Raw genomic sequence first — 16,349 nt, 5'->3', positions numbered from 1 at the left:
TTTTAAAGACACATTACAAAATGTGGTAGGATACATGCTGGTTGAACAAGTCAAAGTTACTAAAGAGATGCTGCTGCTGCTGAATTAGAGTGGAGGAGCAATAATATCAGTAAGAATATCAGTTGTTGTTGTGTCTTTCGGCTTTTCCCAGTTAGGGGTCGCCACAGCGGAACTCCGGTCCACTAATGATTGGCAGTAGATTTTTACGTGCCGAGTTGCCAGCTCTGACGCACAACCTTCAACGAAGGTACACCCATTCACGCATGTCTCCACACAAGAAAGCTTAATTAACTGGCTGAGAAATGACTGATTATTACATTGGAGAAATGGAACACCGTAGACCTTTCCAGCTCAGAAGAAGTTGTTATATTGCCATTGTTATTAGGTTCATAGGTTCAAAGGTAGGTACTAGGCTATCTGCCCAAGGGCATTTATAAGCCTAGCCAGAGTGTGTCAGCTTTCGCCGCCCCATTGATTAATTAACTGAGCCTCTGTCAAGAAGAGCCAATGAAGTGATCCCAGGGCTGTATTTTCTGTTACCCATCCACTCGTCAAGGTTTCTCTTGAAGAGTGTTAGTAAGGGGATCTGCCTAATGTAATCAGGAATTTTGTTTCAAAGCATGGGGAGTCTCTGTGACAGGAATCTATCCCTCCAGCATATTCTATTTATTGTTGTGGCGAGGTTTAGCTCACTAGAGCGAGTGGCTCGCAGAGACTTGGATTTCTTTAGGTGGAGTATGTCCATCAATTTTGAGATGGACATGGCTTTGTAAGTCAGACAGAGATCACCTCTGAGTAAGCAATATGCCACTGAGTGCAGCCAGAGTTTTTCCACTCGGGCTGCATAGGACATATATGAGGCCAGTAATCCTCTTGGTGAGGTACTTTTGTGATTTTTTCCAGCTGTTGGAAGTGTCTTGTGAGGTACATCCCAAATGGGGCATTGTACTCTATGATGGGTCTGATGAGTGACGAGTAGAGGGGCACTATAACCTCTTTTTTTCTAGATGCGAACCCTTTAGTAATTTAGATGGACTACATAGAAGGATTTCCTAACTACTTTGGCAATATGATTGTCAAAGGAGAGATTACTATCTACCTGGGTCCCCAGATCTCTTATTACCTCTTCTGCATTAAGGGGGCTGCCACCTATGTGGTAATTCATGGGTGTTTTGTTTTTCCCAAACGGGTTGACTATGCATTTTTTGGTATTTAGCTTGAGACCATGACTTTGACACCAGATGTCTGTCTCAGTAAGGCCCTTTTGGAGAATGTCCGTGTCAGCCGGAGAGTCAATTATGGCTCCCAGTTTGCAGTCATTGGCAAACTTGGTTAGCCATTGTCCTCCTGTGTTTGCCTGTACTTCTGAGAAGTATATGCCGAACAGTAGGGGTCCCAGGACCGAGCCTTGTGGGACACCACTTGTGACTGGTTTAGAGTCGGACCTGGAGCCCGCTATTCTTACCGCATGAGTTCTGTCTGTAAGCCAGTTGGCAACCCATCTCATGACATAGGGGTTTATGTTCAGGCTGGTGAGTTCTATAATTCCCGAGTGGGGAATGGTGTCAAAAGCCTTGGCGAGGTCAAGGTAGGCTGTGTGAACCACCTTCCCCTCATCTATGGCCTTGGTGACTGTCTGGAAGAAGTCAACCAGGTTTAGTAGGTATGATCTGCCCTTAACAAAGCCGAACTGGGTCGGGTCAAGTGTTTGGAGGTTCCCAATGTCTTTGTTAATGAGTTCCATGATGATGCACTCCATAGCCTTGCAGACCAGGCTAGTCAGGCTTATGTGGTGATAGTTACCAGGGTCAGTTGTGGCCCCTCCTTTGTGGAGCGGAATAACCATTGCTGTGCGCCATTCTATGGGCATGTAGCCTGTGGAGAGGCTGAGGGTGAACACTGTGTTTAGGTGGGGGGTTAGTTCGTTCTGTAGTTCGTGCAAGACGCAGCCTGGGACACCATCTGACCCCATTGACGTGGTACTTTTGGCTTTTAAAAGGGCTGTTTGTACCTGTACGTCTGTGATTTCTGGGACACTACACTTTTCTGGTATTGTTGTGGGCCCTTTTGGGGTTGAGAGGGGGGTGAAGTTTGCACTGAATCTATCTGCCAGGATGTTTGCAATATCAGTAGGTTCAGTATATTTTGTGCTATTTTGCACTAGCTCAGAGCATATCTGCGAAATATTATTGTATTGGTACTGGTAGTTGAAGAGTTGGCAGTGGCAGTAGCGGTAGTTGTCGTGGTGGCACTGGCAGTAGTGCTAGTTATAGTGGTGGTAGTGGTAGTTTAAATGTGTCCAAGTGAGTGTTCGTCAGTGGTCTGCAAGGATGTTTTTATCTGCGTGACTGCTAACATTGCTTGATTAGGCTGGCACAGACTATATGTGTTGCACAAAGAAACCGGCATCCAGGTAAAGGAACTTTTTGGGCACTGAAAACAATACGTAGCTTTTTCACTCTAGAAAAGTGTTATTGAAGAAGACTATTTGGGATTTAGGATTTTTAAATTCATTTTCTTAAAGTTCAAGTCCTGGAAGTAAAAGGATATTTTACACAGAAACTTGAAATGCACCTAACATTGATTTAAATTAAAGTATTTTCTAGTGCTGTGTATGTTTTTCTTTTTTCTCCTTAAGGCAAGGAGCAAAAGTATATAGTGTTTTTCTACAGGGAGAGATGTGTTTTATGAATGAGTATTACTAGTGCATAATACACAAGATGATTGTTTGATTTCTGCATTGTCTTTAATTTTCATATTGCTAGTGCTGTAAATATGCTCACCCTCCTTTTATTGGTCGTTTGTTTGTTCTTCACTGTGTGTAAAGAGCATGGATATGTTGTTGCCTCATAAATGCTGATTAATTTGAAGTGAATATAACAAATTATATATATATATATATATATATATATATATATATATATACTTGCTATGCTAGGTATGATATGTATAACATTTAACATTAACGAGATTACTTTATAAATCAATATTATAGTTCTTGTAGGGTCAGTATAAGAATATTAACATATATAAGAAGTTGGTTTGTTTATAGACTGTTAAGAACATTTTCTTTAATTATAAAGTTTGTTGTACCTAATTTAAAATGTTCTAAATTGTGCAAAGACTGAGATGGTATGTTCTGAAGACTGGTTAGAGATGATATAAAGAGAGGAAATATTTGGTGTTGAACTGTTGGGGCCCTTAGAGAACGTAAATGCTGGCCTCCGTTGTTTATATGGGAATGATAAAACATTTTTAATGGATATCTCATATATATATATATATATATATATATAAAGTATTTTGGCTTTTCCTGGTTAGGAGTCACTACAGCGGAACTCTGGTCCGCTAATGATTGGCAGTGGATTTTTATGGTGCCGGGTTGCCAGACCGATGCCCAGCCTTCAAAGAAGGCACACCCATTCAAGCACGCACCTACCTGCATGTCTTTAACGTCACTCGACCGTGGGGAGGACATGCAGACTCCACACAGAAGGCGCTCCAGACGAGAATCGAATGGGAGAACCTCTTGCTGTGAGGTGACAACGCTAACCGCTGCACCACCGCGGCCTTCCAAAATTCTTTTGGCTTTTCCCGGTTAGGGGTCACTACAGCGGATTGGCAGTGGATTTTTACGGGGCTGAGTTGCCAGCCCCATGCCCAACCTTCAAAAAAGGCACACCCATTCACGGACTCACCTACCTGCATGTCTTTCAACATCACTCGACTGCAAGGAGGACATGCAGACATGCATACTCCACACAGAAGGCACTCCAGCCGAGAATCGAACATGAGAACCTCTTGCTGTGAGGTGACAATGCTAACTGCTGCACCACGGTGGCCAACCATCTCATTGTATATATATATATATATATATATATATATATATAAATATATAAACTCAAAAAAAATTTGGTTAACTACAGTTAAAAAAATTTAAAATAAACTAGGTAGTGTAGATGAATCGTGATAAAGTCAGCTGTGTTACTCTGCAGCTTACAGGAGGGTTTAATTAGTGTGCATAGGATTGTTAATGTTGTTTTATTATTGTTAGCTTTTTGTTAAGAGGTAAATACAATCCTTGGTAATAGACTTAAACTGTAGGATTGGATATGGGTGCCAGTGACATTATTTTTATAAAAAACATTTTTTAGATAAAAATATTTTGGAGCAGTATCTCTACCCTCCTAAACCCTGGGAAAAAGGCAACCCTTGCCCTGACCCTAATGCTCCTGACCATATCATAGCTGCCAACTTTAGCTCCTTCTTTATTAACTCAATAGTCAAACTAACCACGACCTTCCCTAACAACTCATCTCCCCTTCTACTCCCCCCACCCACACTTTTCTCCCTCCTCCACCAATACTACTCTTCCCCCCTCATTTCTCTCTCAAACCTGTCCCTGTCAATACTATAAAAAAAAACTTCTTTATAAACGAAAACCTTGTTCTAATGCCCCTGATGACCTTCCTTCCCACTTTCTCAAACTAGCCACTGAGGGCATTGCTCTCCCCATCTGCATACTAATTAACTGCTCCATCCAGGAATCCTATGTACCCCTTCTCTGGAAAAAGGCCTTTATCATTCCATTACATAAAGGAGGTAACAACACTGACATCTCCAACTTTCGCCCTATAGCCATACTCTCCCCTATCTCAAAAATACTTGAAAACTGTATTCACCTTCAACTCTTACCATACTTTTCTGACAATCATCTCCTCACCCTAACACAACATTGGTTTAGACCAGGCCACAGTGCCACCACTGCTGTCCTGTCATTCCTTGAAAATATCAACCATGCACGGGATTCCGGAAACATAGTATCTTCCCTTTTCTTAGACTTATTCAAGGCCTTTGATACTATTTCTCACACCTTACTACTCTCTAAGCTCTCAGTCCTTGATCTTTCTTCCCCTACTATCAGTTGGTTCTCCAGTTATCTGTCAAACAGACAACAGGCCATTAAATGGAATAACTGTCCTCCTCCTATCTAGAAACCCTTACAGGTGTCCCTCAAGGTTCAGTACTGGGTCCTTTACTATTTAACATCTTAGTAAACAACTTATATCTTTGCATCCCTAATTCTAAACTCGTCCAACATGCTGATGACGTGACAATCATCTGCTCTGCTGAGTCTCTCCCCTCTCTCCTGCAAGCTACTCAGGTAGCCTTTTCTAGCACCGAGACCTGGATGCTTAATAATCATCTAACTCTCAATCCTTCCAAATCCAAAATTATGATATCCATCCCAACCAAGAGTACCATAATAGACAAAAACTCCTTCACAGTAACAAGCCATAAAATGACATCAATTGAAGTAGTCTCCAGTACCAAACTTCTCAGAGTCATTTGTGATGAACAAATTAAGTTTGATATTCACCTTCAAACTAACATTAAGAAAACTCATCAGAAGCTTGCTATTCTTTACCGCCACAATCGCTTTCTGACCAGTTCCTCTAAGCTTACTCTCTCCACCACCTGCCTTCTCCCCTCTCTGATGTACGGTGCTTGCATCCTTACTAATCTTCAAGCCTCCCTCAAAACTAAACTGCCATTCTGCTATGATAAAATCGCTAAGTTTGCTACAGGCACCAAGTTCTTCTCTCATCACTGCGACTCTCTGCACTCCTTAAATTGGCTAGAGCTCCCCCAGTCTCTCTCTTACATTCAAATCTCCACTGCCCACAAATTTGTTTTCAAGCCCTCTCATTGCCCTTCTCTAGCTTCTACCTTTACCATGCATCTTCCTGACCGATCCCGCAAATCTAATAATCAATACCTACTCAAAGTATACAAACCAATACGCACTCCTGGCCAACTCCTTTTATCCTTCTCCCTAGCACAGAAATGGAACTGACTTCCTCCCCACATTCGAACCACCTAAAACCCTCTCTACCTTCAAATTCTTGCTTCACTCTCACTTCTCATTCAAATGGGAATGCTCCTGCTCCCACCCCTCCTAATCTCTATACCATACTTTCACCTCCATATTGTATACCATCTCTGTTCTCCTCCTAATACTAACACATCCTACCCTTCCCACCTCTCCATTCTTTTCCATCCCCGGCTGTCTGTATTTCTTTACTATTAAGTACAAACTATAATAACTTACCTTCACCTTGATATCTTATACTAACCATTATTCTTATCAAACATCAAATTGTTTATATCAACTCTAATGATTTTACATTCTTAATGCTCTGTTTAATCCTGAAGCATTTGTACATAATATTGTTTTTGTAATTGTTTGATTGTTCTTTGTAATTGTCTGACTGTGTGTGTATCTGTATGTATGTATATGTGTGTGTATGTATATATACATATATATATATATATATATATATATATATATATATATATATATATATATATATATATATAAATAATGTATTCACTTGGAGCTTTTCTCTGGGCCTCCATTGAAAAAAGGCTCACTCTGGCCCAGTGGACTGTCCTGGTTAACAAACTCCAAATAAAGTAAAATAAATACATTTTTTTTAAGTTGGAATGTAGTTGTAAATGCAGATGTTGCCTATAACAGTTGGGAAAGGGAGCAGATATGTGATTTAAATCTTGTTGAAAAAAGTGAAAAGGTGAAAGCAGAAAGCACAAAAAAAGCTAGATGTTTATAAAAATTATATCATCTAGCCCATTCAGATATATGGAAAAGAAGGGGAGACAGTGCAAGACATATTCTCCTGGACTCAAAGATCTATTTAGATGGTTGCTGTACCCATGAAAATAAAATATATTAATATCTGGGAAGAAAGTCATGTCCGATTTGGATGAGAAGGACAAAGATATGCCACTGCCAGCAAAGGTCCATCCATTTAGCCAAAAATAGTTTTCCAAGTAGTAATATGGCTTTGAGAGTTGAATTGTAAGTTTGTACACCCGAAAATCTGCTAAAGTTTTTCAACTGTGGTATTTGAGAAGCTTTTTGTGAAAATTTTGTAGATGGCAAGAAGATTTAGTCACTACAAAATAAATGCAGACTGTTAACTGGAAAGGATCATTCATAAAAGTAGAAGTCAAATACATTTGTCACATAATGTGAAGACAGTATTCTCGCCAGTGCTGAGAAAGAATGAAGGCAAATGAAGAAGATGATATTGGCAAAGGCTAAGATGGATAAACAGTAATGATAGTATTGCTGAAAGAAATGTATTTACAAAACTTTATTTCTTTTCCTGTTTTACTCTACAGCCCTCCAGCTGTTCTCTTAGCTTCCATGCCCTAAGAACCCCCAGATCCCCAGATTGCTCTTCAGTTACTCTGGTGTGGTCCCAGACTTCTCATGAAGTTGACCTCAGTGGTAACTCACTTGTAGTAACTGGAAGTCATGGATCTATCCGAGAGTTGCATACATGGAGTCAGAAGCCATCATCCTTATGATTGCCAGTCAGATTTATACCTTCGGGTGTGGCTAGTGCAGTGATATCACAGATGTTACTGTCCCATGTAATTTTAGTAGATGATGTATGAGGCTTGCAGTCTTCACCAGAGGCATCAAGCTTCCTCAGTCTCTCCTCCTGTGTGTTGGAAAGGTAGCGTCTGCAGCTTCATCCTGTCCCCCCAACCAGCCCTACTGGTTTATCTGTACACTGGGGCTTAAGTCCTTTCCCAGACTCCGGTTGCAGACAGTGCAAGCCAGATACCCTGCCTTTGTGCCATTGGGCCAGTACTATGAATTTAAAAGAACATATAGAGGTAGGGTGGACAGACGGGACTGGTGTGCCAAAGCCTTTGAGATGATGAGTCAGAATTGACTAAATGAGCAAAGAACAAAGGCATATGATATTACGATCTATTTCAGAAGTGCTGAGCATTTGAATGTTCTAAATGTTGAAAGGCCTGCTAAATGTCAGGAATAGATTTAGGTTTGCTAACCAAGTAGAGCATTTATCATAGTAGGCCAGTTTCATGCTCGTCCCAAGAGTTTGTACAGATATGAAAAAAAAAAGAAAAAAAAGACAATTTTTACATAGCTATACAAAAAGTAATAACATTTAGAAGTACATAAAAATGAAATAAGAAGGCACGAACAATTGTTTACACAGGAATGTAAAATGCGCTTAGTAAACGTAAGAAGACACAGATGCATTTATAGAAGAGATTGAATTACAATGAAGCATCTAAATGAATTTAACCTGAATCCAAGCTGCTGATTGTCTCAGGATATTGGTTAACAGTAAGTGTTCAGATTACTGGGGCTTTTGTTTTGGCACCAGTTTTATTCATGACAAGAGAGTTGTTATTTTCACATAAGGTTGCATTCTAGACAGACCAGAAGTAGCAGTTAAGTTTAGCAGTCGTTAAGGTCTTCGTGTTCAGGCAGTTTTAACAATATAACAAAACTTTGTGCAGCACAGCTGTTGCCCTGGTGCATGCCTCAGAACCTTAGACTAACATAACACATTTCTGTCTGGTCTGTTTCTTTTCTTTTTCTTTCTTTCTTTCTCTGAAACACAGCCTGTGTAGTGTAGTAAATGCACACACTCCCACATGCTCTACATCTTATTCTATTGGTAGACCCTACCCTTTGCATCACTGTGCACTGGACAGTGTTGCAGAATCAGATTTATATTTTCTGTTAATCAAAACTTCTCTCAAACAAAGATTTCTTGCTTAGACAGACTAACAAAATGCTGATTTTTTTTTCTGGATTTAATCTTCCTACGCATCTCTTGTATTGTGATTTATTGTCTCTTTTAATGTCAGATTATTCTCTCTCATCTGTTATCTTCTCTGCTAAATAACCACTGACTCTCATGTAACATGCAAAAACTTTGATTTTTTTACATCAGGGCATGATCTGGTCTACAATTTTAGGCTCGCACAGACTCTCACAAGTATACACAAACAGTGCTTGCTTCTGAGTTGCAAAGTCATGTGAAAATCTGAGCTGCAGTTTTTTTGTACACTGGTATTTTTCAAATGTCTTTTTTCAGTCAGTTGGAAATAAATTATTCAGTTCCCTTTCTGTGCACAAATGGATATTCTAGCACTGTATTTGACATCAGTAAATTAACTCCCAAAGAAGGGCTCATGCCAGCTTGAGTAATTGCAAAATGTATCCAAAAAAGGCATTACATCACATTTGTGTTCTATTGTATTTGTGTTAAATGAAGTAGCTAAGCATATCATGTTGAAACCTTGAATGCAGATCTATAGAGTATGTACTAGAAAGAGTTGCATTAAAAAAAAGGGGTGCAGGAAATTTGAGAGGGGGAAAGCTGGTTTATTTTTATTAGATAGAAAATAGAATTTGTTCATTAGTATCGAGAGCCCATAGAATGGGAGTGATAGTGATGGAGAAAGATAAGATGGAATTATAGGACATGACCTGTGAGGAAGCAGTTGTATTTTGCCTGTTTGAGAAGTTGTGCCTTTAGCTGAGTCCAGAATTTACTGTAAGAGGTAAAGTTTTGAAGATGTAGGGGAAGTGATTCCCAGAGTATGGGCCAAAGAATTGAGAAGTTGTGACTTGTGTAGTTTAGGTCGGTGTTCGGTTTCTGTATTATAGGTCTTGAGGACAGCCTTATGGGTTCTGAAGCCAAGTTTGCCTTACCACTTATGGAGTCTTTTCAGTTCATTAGTGTGAATGGCTACTGTTTTTTACTTGCCACTGTCAGGCCCTCATTTTTGTTTCTTGACTCCATGAACATTACTGTGACCTTGCAGAGTTTATAGAATATCTTTAGTGGTGCCCGATAGCAACAGTTATGACAAGCTTCTTGCTGTGATCTTAGTTGGGCTCTTTTGCAATATGTGGGTTAGATCCCTGCTGTTTTAGGCTAGCACAGACCTAATGTACTGAAGCCAGTAAATTGTTGGATCTTAGTATCTTCCTTGAGGTTTGTTTTTTTTTCCATCTTCTCTGAAAGAGTGTGTTGTTAATCCCTTCCCAGGAAACCCTCTCCTCGTCTGAATGTGTACAGCTTCCACTCTCGCATCCTTCCATCCTTTGGCAAATGTTATCAAGGAGGTTGTTTATGCACAGCTCAAGCATTGCCTCACAGCAGATGAGCGCATTGACCCATATTGGTATAAATTTATTTTGGTCCTTGAGGTAGCACTGATGCGTTTGTTATTAGAGTAGCCCGTGATTTCCTAATGGCTAGAGACTAACGATATGATTAAGCGTTGGTCCTGCTGGAGATCTGATTATGGGGAAGTGTTTGGCCTACCACTGTTGTGCAGATGACACCCAGATTTGTCTTCTTTACGCAGAATAACATGGTAAATGTGTGTACATTCACTGATTGATTTGGAGGGTATTCACTAATGCCTCTTATGTAATCAATTTTAGTTTAAAACCAGTAGAATATAGGTTACGACACCTCATGCAGCCTTACTTCGAAATTATATTTTTATTATGGCAGTAAGCTTGAGTTTATCTGAAAGGTGCACAGTCTAGGAATACACCTGAATGATCAGTTGACACTTAGGGACCAGAGGTTTCTGCTGTAGTAGAATCATTTTTATTCCATCTGCAGAATATTTCCAGGGTCACTCACCGTGTTCCTGTAGCTGATATCCTGGTGGTGGTTCATGCTTTGTTTTTTTTTTTTTTTTTTGTTTTGTTTTTATTACATGGTGTACTGCATTGCTCTTTTCTTCGGTCTCCATGACTGTGAGATTTTGTTTGTAGCTTGCGCAGAGCTTCACGGCGTGGTTACTTACCTGTGCTTCTTATTACTAACATATTACATTTGTGTTTGTACAGTTTGCACTGGGTTTTGGACCACTTCTGTATCATCTTTAAAATCTTTGTGTTAGCATATTTATCTTAGCTTGACTTTGGTCCCTCTTACCTAAAAGAACTGATTTGCTTTATGCCAACCTTGAATTTTGTGCTGTTGATTCCACAGGTATGTTTGGAAACTTAGGGGTTTCCCTCTTTTGCTTCTCAGGCTCCGCACCCGTGGAACGTCTTTCCTTTTTGACTTTGAGACCGGTCTTCTTTGGACTTTTTCTGCAGGTTAAAAAACCCACCTGTTTGAGAGTGAGGCTCAGCTTTACTAATGTATACCACCTAGGCTGCTGTTGAAGTATTTAGGCAATTAATTTTTGACTTGCTGTGACTTTATTTTATTACATTTCATTTATTTTTAGGGGAAGACATGATGTTGTCTTATTGCTGTCTATGTCTTGTGTGATACTTTTTACCAGTATTTGTATTTATGCATTAATTTATCTATCCAGCGTATGTTTAATTGCTTTAATTTTACATTTAGTAGTGAATTTCACACATCGGCTTCAAACTTGATTAAAGTGCTTTTCGGTGAAGTACTGCAAGTGCATATGGAGTAATATTCAAGTCATTGCTGGTTTAATGGAAAGTCTTTGCTCACTTTTCAAAGAATCTTTACATCTCATACCCTGCCTGATGGTTCTGATGCTGGTAGGTCATCTGTCAAGGGCAAATGGAGAGGGCAGAAGGGGAAGAGACCAATAAAGGGTATCATGCTTAGGTTGTTAATACGTTTAGAATCGGTTGTATATGGAGAGGTTGGGAGAAGAAAGTCAGTAATAACCTTTCACTGTTAAGAGTTCAACAGAGAAATAAAAGGCTTGACTAAACCTATGGCTTTGCAGCATAGAAGTTTTGGCCTTGACTGTGTCAAAGAGAACATTGGTTCTTTAGTCACACAGGCACTGGGGGAAGTCATTTGGGGAAGGGTAGGAATCTGGGAATCTCAGAACAATGGCCTAGTGGGAAAGTGCTAGAAACCTGTCAGAAGTGCTTCATCTGTGGGAATGCCCACAGACTGCAGCTGTTGCAGTTTAGAGAGTATGGAGTGTAAGCGTAGCCAGGCATGTGTAGCCACATTAGCTAGAAGTCATGGCATTCCAAACCTCACCCCAGATGTTGTGAAATGTTTAAGAAACACAGATTAATGTGCTTCAGTGTTTATCTGGTTTGACAGAAGCAACATGACATCTCAGTGTAGTACATAAGCACAGCATGTGTATGCACAATACCCAAATGTATGCAGAAACATACCTGATCTAATCTTACCTTTCTACAACTCAGTACAACTGCACTTTTCCTAAAGTCCGTAACTTCTCAACTGTTTGAATCAGAAACGCTGTAAGGCTGACATTAGACTAATATGCGTGTTTTTGAAATTAAGCATATGCACACAGCTTTCTGGGTACAGTCCTCTGAGTTTTGGATCTGTTTTTTACTCTTCCTTCTCCTAGATTTATTTATTGTATGCATAAATAAAAATGTGTTAAACTGTATATACACATTAATAAAGTAAACCATACAGGAAACCATTATCGACAACTAGACCTTCTACTCTGAAAATAAATAAATCAATGCCCCTCGTTTTAAATCTCTGCTCTGATTTTAAAGACGGGGGCTGTAATTTCTAATGCTGAAAAGCTGAGAGTATGTATGTGAAGTATGTATGTAACTGCCAAAAATGTGGCACTGTCTTAATGACTGAGAAGGCAGTTTGTGACAGTTGGAAATGTTGTTTAAAAAGGTTTGCATGATGGTACATTATATTATCCTCTCAACTGTCCAGATTTTTGCAGAATGTCCAGATCTTTGCCTCGTATTTTTGGACTGTTTCTCATAAAATTGTGGTTTTTTGTATGGTTACTACTCTCTTAAGAATGGAAATCCAAAGACACCAAACTCCAAACATAACTTGCATCTGCAGTCAGAACATAAAACCCCAGCCCGGTACCCACATCAGCAGCAGCTGTGCGATCATTGCGGACGAGTGTTAAGATTCCAAGCGTTCATTAGAAGTGTTGCCGAGTCTGGATGGTCATGGGCATGGGTTACAAGGATTAAAAAGAAAGAAAATGTTTACCTTAGTCTTTCATGAATGTATTACTGATTATTTTGACATTTACACTTTATTATATTTTATTCTTCTGACTGCAAGTTATAAAAAGTGTACTTTATGTCCAGTATGCTGTAAAGTGGTTTAACAAGTGGCATCCTCTCATTTGATGCCATAAGGATCAGAAGGACTATAGTTCTGGTGCTATACCAGTTTGTTGGATTAATGTTTTAGTACTCATAGGTTCATAGGTTTATACTAGGCTATCTGCCCGAGGGCATTTACAAGCCTAGCCCATAGTTTTGTGGCTTACGCCACCCCTTTAGTTTGGAGAAACTATGCCCATTATTTTGCAGTGCCTCTGTTGAGCAGAGACACTGAGGTAATCCCTGGGGTATATCTGCGATCTCCCATCCATTGGTCAAGATTCCTCTTGAACAAAGCCAGCGAGGTGCTCTGCCTCACATATACTGGGATTTTGTTCCACAGCATAGGGAGTCTTTGGGTGATGAATCTATCCCTCCAGCACGTCCTATTAATAGCTGTGTCTAGGTTTAGGTCTCCTGCCCTTGTGGCTCTAAGAGATTTCGATTTTTGAGGTGAAGCATGTTCATCAAATCTGGGTTTGACATGGCCTTGTATGTCAGGCACAGGTCACCTCTGAGCAGGCGGTGCGACTGAATAGAGCTGGAGTTCTTTCAGCTGGGCAGCATAAGACATATCTTTGAGACCTTTTATCCTTTTGGTGAGGAACTTTTGGGGCCTCTCCAGCTGCTGCAAGTGTCGGGTCAGATACATTCCGAATGGGGCATTGTACTCAATCATTGGTCTGATGAGTGATGAGTACAGGTTAGACTATGACCTCCCTTGATCTAGATGTGAATCCCTTCATGATCAGGTGGGCAATGTAGAAGGTCTTCCTAACTATTTTAGCAACATGAGTGTCGAATGAAAGGTTACTGTCAACCTGGGTCCCCAGGTCCCTGATAACTTCTTCTGTGCTCAGTGGATTGCCTCTTATATGGTAGCTAGGGGTAACCTTGATTTTCCCGAAGGGTATGACTATGCATTTTTGGCATTTAACTTTAGGCCATGGCTCTGGCACCATTATCCGCTTCTGTGAGGCCCTTCTGAAGGATATCTGTGTCAGATGTGTTTTCGACTATGGCCAGTTTGCAGTCATCTGCAAACTTGGTCAGCCATAACCCTCCTGTGTTTGCTTGTACTGGAGAAGTAGATGCGAACAAGAGTGGGCCCAGGACTGAGCCCTGTGGGACACCACTTGTGACAGGCATTGAGTCTGACATGGCGCCAGCAACTCTGACCCTGTGGGTTCTGTCACTCAGCCAGTTTGCAACCCATCTTGTGACGTATGGGTTTACCTTTAGGCTGATGAGTTTTTCAATGATACCCGAGTGGGGTATTGTATCAAGGCCTTTGCTAGGTCCAGGTAGGCTGTATGGACTGCCTTACCCTCATCAATGGCCTTGGTGACCGTTCAAAGAAGTCAACCAAGTTTAGAAGGCATGATCTGCCTTTGACAAAGCCAAACTGGGTTTGATCCAGAGTCTGCAAATTCCCTATGTCTTTATTTATGAGATCCATTATGATCCTTTCCATGGCTTTGCAGATAAGGCTTGTCAAGCTAATGGGACGGTAATTTCCAGGGTCGGTGGAGGCACCGCCTTTGTGAAGTGGGACCACAGTCGCTGTGCGCCACTCCTGGGTAATGTATCCAGAGGTGAGACTGAGATTAAACAGCTGTCCTAACTGTGGGTTTAATTCCTCGTTGAGTTCGTGGAGTACACATCCAGGGACACCATCAGGTCCCCAGTACTGACATTGTGATTCAGCATGGGGAGGGGGGGAGGGTTGCTGTACTCCTGATGTATCCTTACTGGCATGAGGAGTTAAACTGAGTTCTCATTTGCCTGGTTGTATAAGGCCACTGATATTGCCTGAAAAGAACATGAGAAGTTTCCTGGTGTACTGATTAAATTATTCCCTAGTAATCATAAAAAAACAAACAGTTTGGGTTTTCCCCAAAGCTAGGTCTTAACACAGTGGGACTAAACCTGGCAGCAGATATAATTAAGGAAATGCAATTCACTTGTTTAAATGTACATGGAAAAGCATCCGTGCTATAGGTACTACAGTATGTTGGTAGATGGTTCAGGAAAGAACATTCTTGCTAACAGTGGTCCATTACTTTTTCACGTTTCTGATTAGCAGCAAAGGCTGTGTTATGAATTAGAGGGTATGATGTGCTCTTTCACGTGGATGGGTATCATTTATCCTTCCTTACACTTACCTGAATCTAGCAGAGACAGTTCTGTTTATTTATATTGGTATGTAATAACAAAAAAAAGGAAGAGGGGTACAGAGTAATAATTGTAGGTTTAAGTTAGGGAAATCAGTATGTTTTGAGTTTCATTTAGGTCCCAATTTTCAGAGCTGCATGTAAATGCCCATGAACAGCAGTAGCATGGAGAAGAATGATAGTGCTAGATTAACGCACTGAACTATTCATCACACCAACAGCATTTAATATCTACCCGATGAAAAATTTGCTAAAGTCTACTTGGGGTATAAAAATACTTATTTTGACACTTCCAAGCAATAAATCCTAGCCTTCTTCTCTTTGTTTTATACTTAACATGCCTTACAGATGTCCTCCAATTGCTATTTTGTGTATTGCCTTTCCGTTCCTATAATTATCATGCAATATTTTATATGTTTGACCGTCTGTCCCCTTTTTAACAGAAGCTTATTTTCTAGACTCGAATAAACTGTACCAGTGCTGGTCTTTCATTTAACAACCCCCCTCTTTCGTTTACTCTTTGGATATATTCTGTTCTCAATTCCTGTCTGTATCCTGCAAGTCAGTCTTCTGCATAGCCTCATCTCACCGCTTCCTTTCCCTCCTCTAGTTATTTGCTTCCAAAACTTTGCTCCGTTTACTAATTTTCTCCAGTAAATTCCACCTCCCTCTTGCCTATTTTCTATATCCCTACTTGCAGTAATCTCTGATCATGAAATCTCCTGTCTCCATTCCTGTGTTGGCTTAATTCCTAAAATATATTATCCTGTATGGTGGTTGTTCTCCTTAAGATTCCATATCCAAAATCATGCTCTCTCCTTAACCTCACAACCCCATTTCCTTGTCATTTCTTTCACTTTGAGTTGTAACCTTCTCCTTCTAGTGTGTTACATACACACACACACACACACATATATATATATATATATATATATATATATATATATATACACATATATTTATATATTTGTATATATATATCTGAGGCTTAACTTTATAGCTCTATAGTATTCCTTTAAATCATGTTATCTTATACCACCTATATGATGGTAATGATATGAAAGGTTGAAATGTTGCATTTTTGTTTAATGTAATGTTTATTTAGAAGCAAATAACATGCTTTATGTAGAGTTAAGACTAATTTTAAATGATCACTATAACATATGCATGCTGCCAGATAGAGTACAGTAACTTAGAAAAGCTGCATGACATGAAGTGAA

This window comes from Protopterus annectens, chromosome 6.part0, assembly GCF_019279795.1.
Source record: "Protopterus annectens isolate FY-2018-M chromosome 6.part0, PAN1.0, whole genome shotgun sequence".
In the NCBI taxonomy this organism is placed as follows: Eukaryota; Metazoa; Chordata; order Ceratodontiformes; family Protopteridae; genus Protopterus; species Protopterus annectens.
This window is presented reverse-complemented; position numbering follows the sequence as displayed.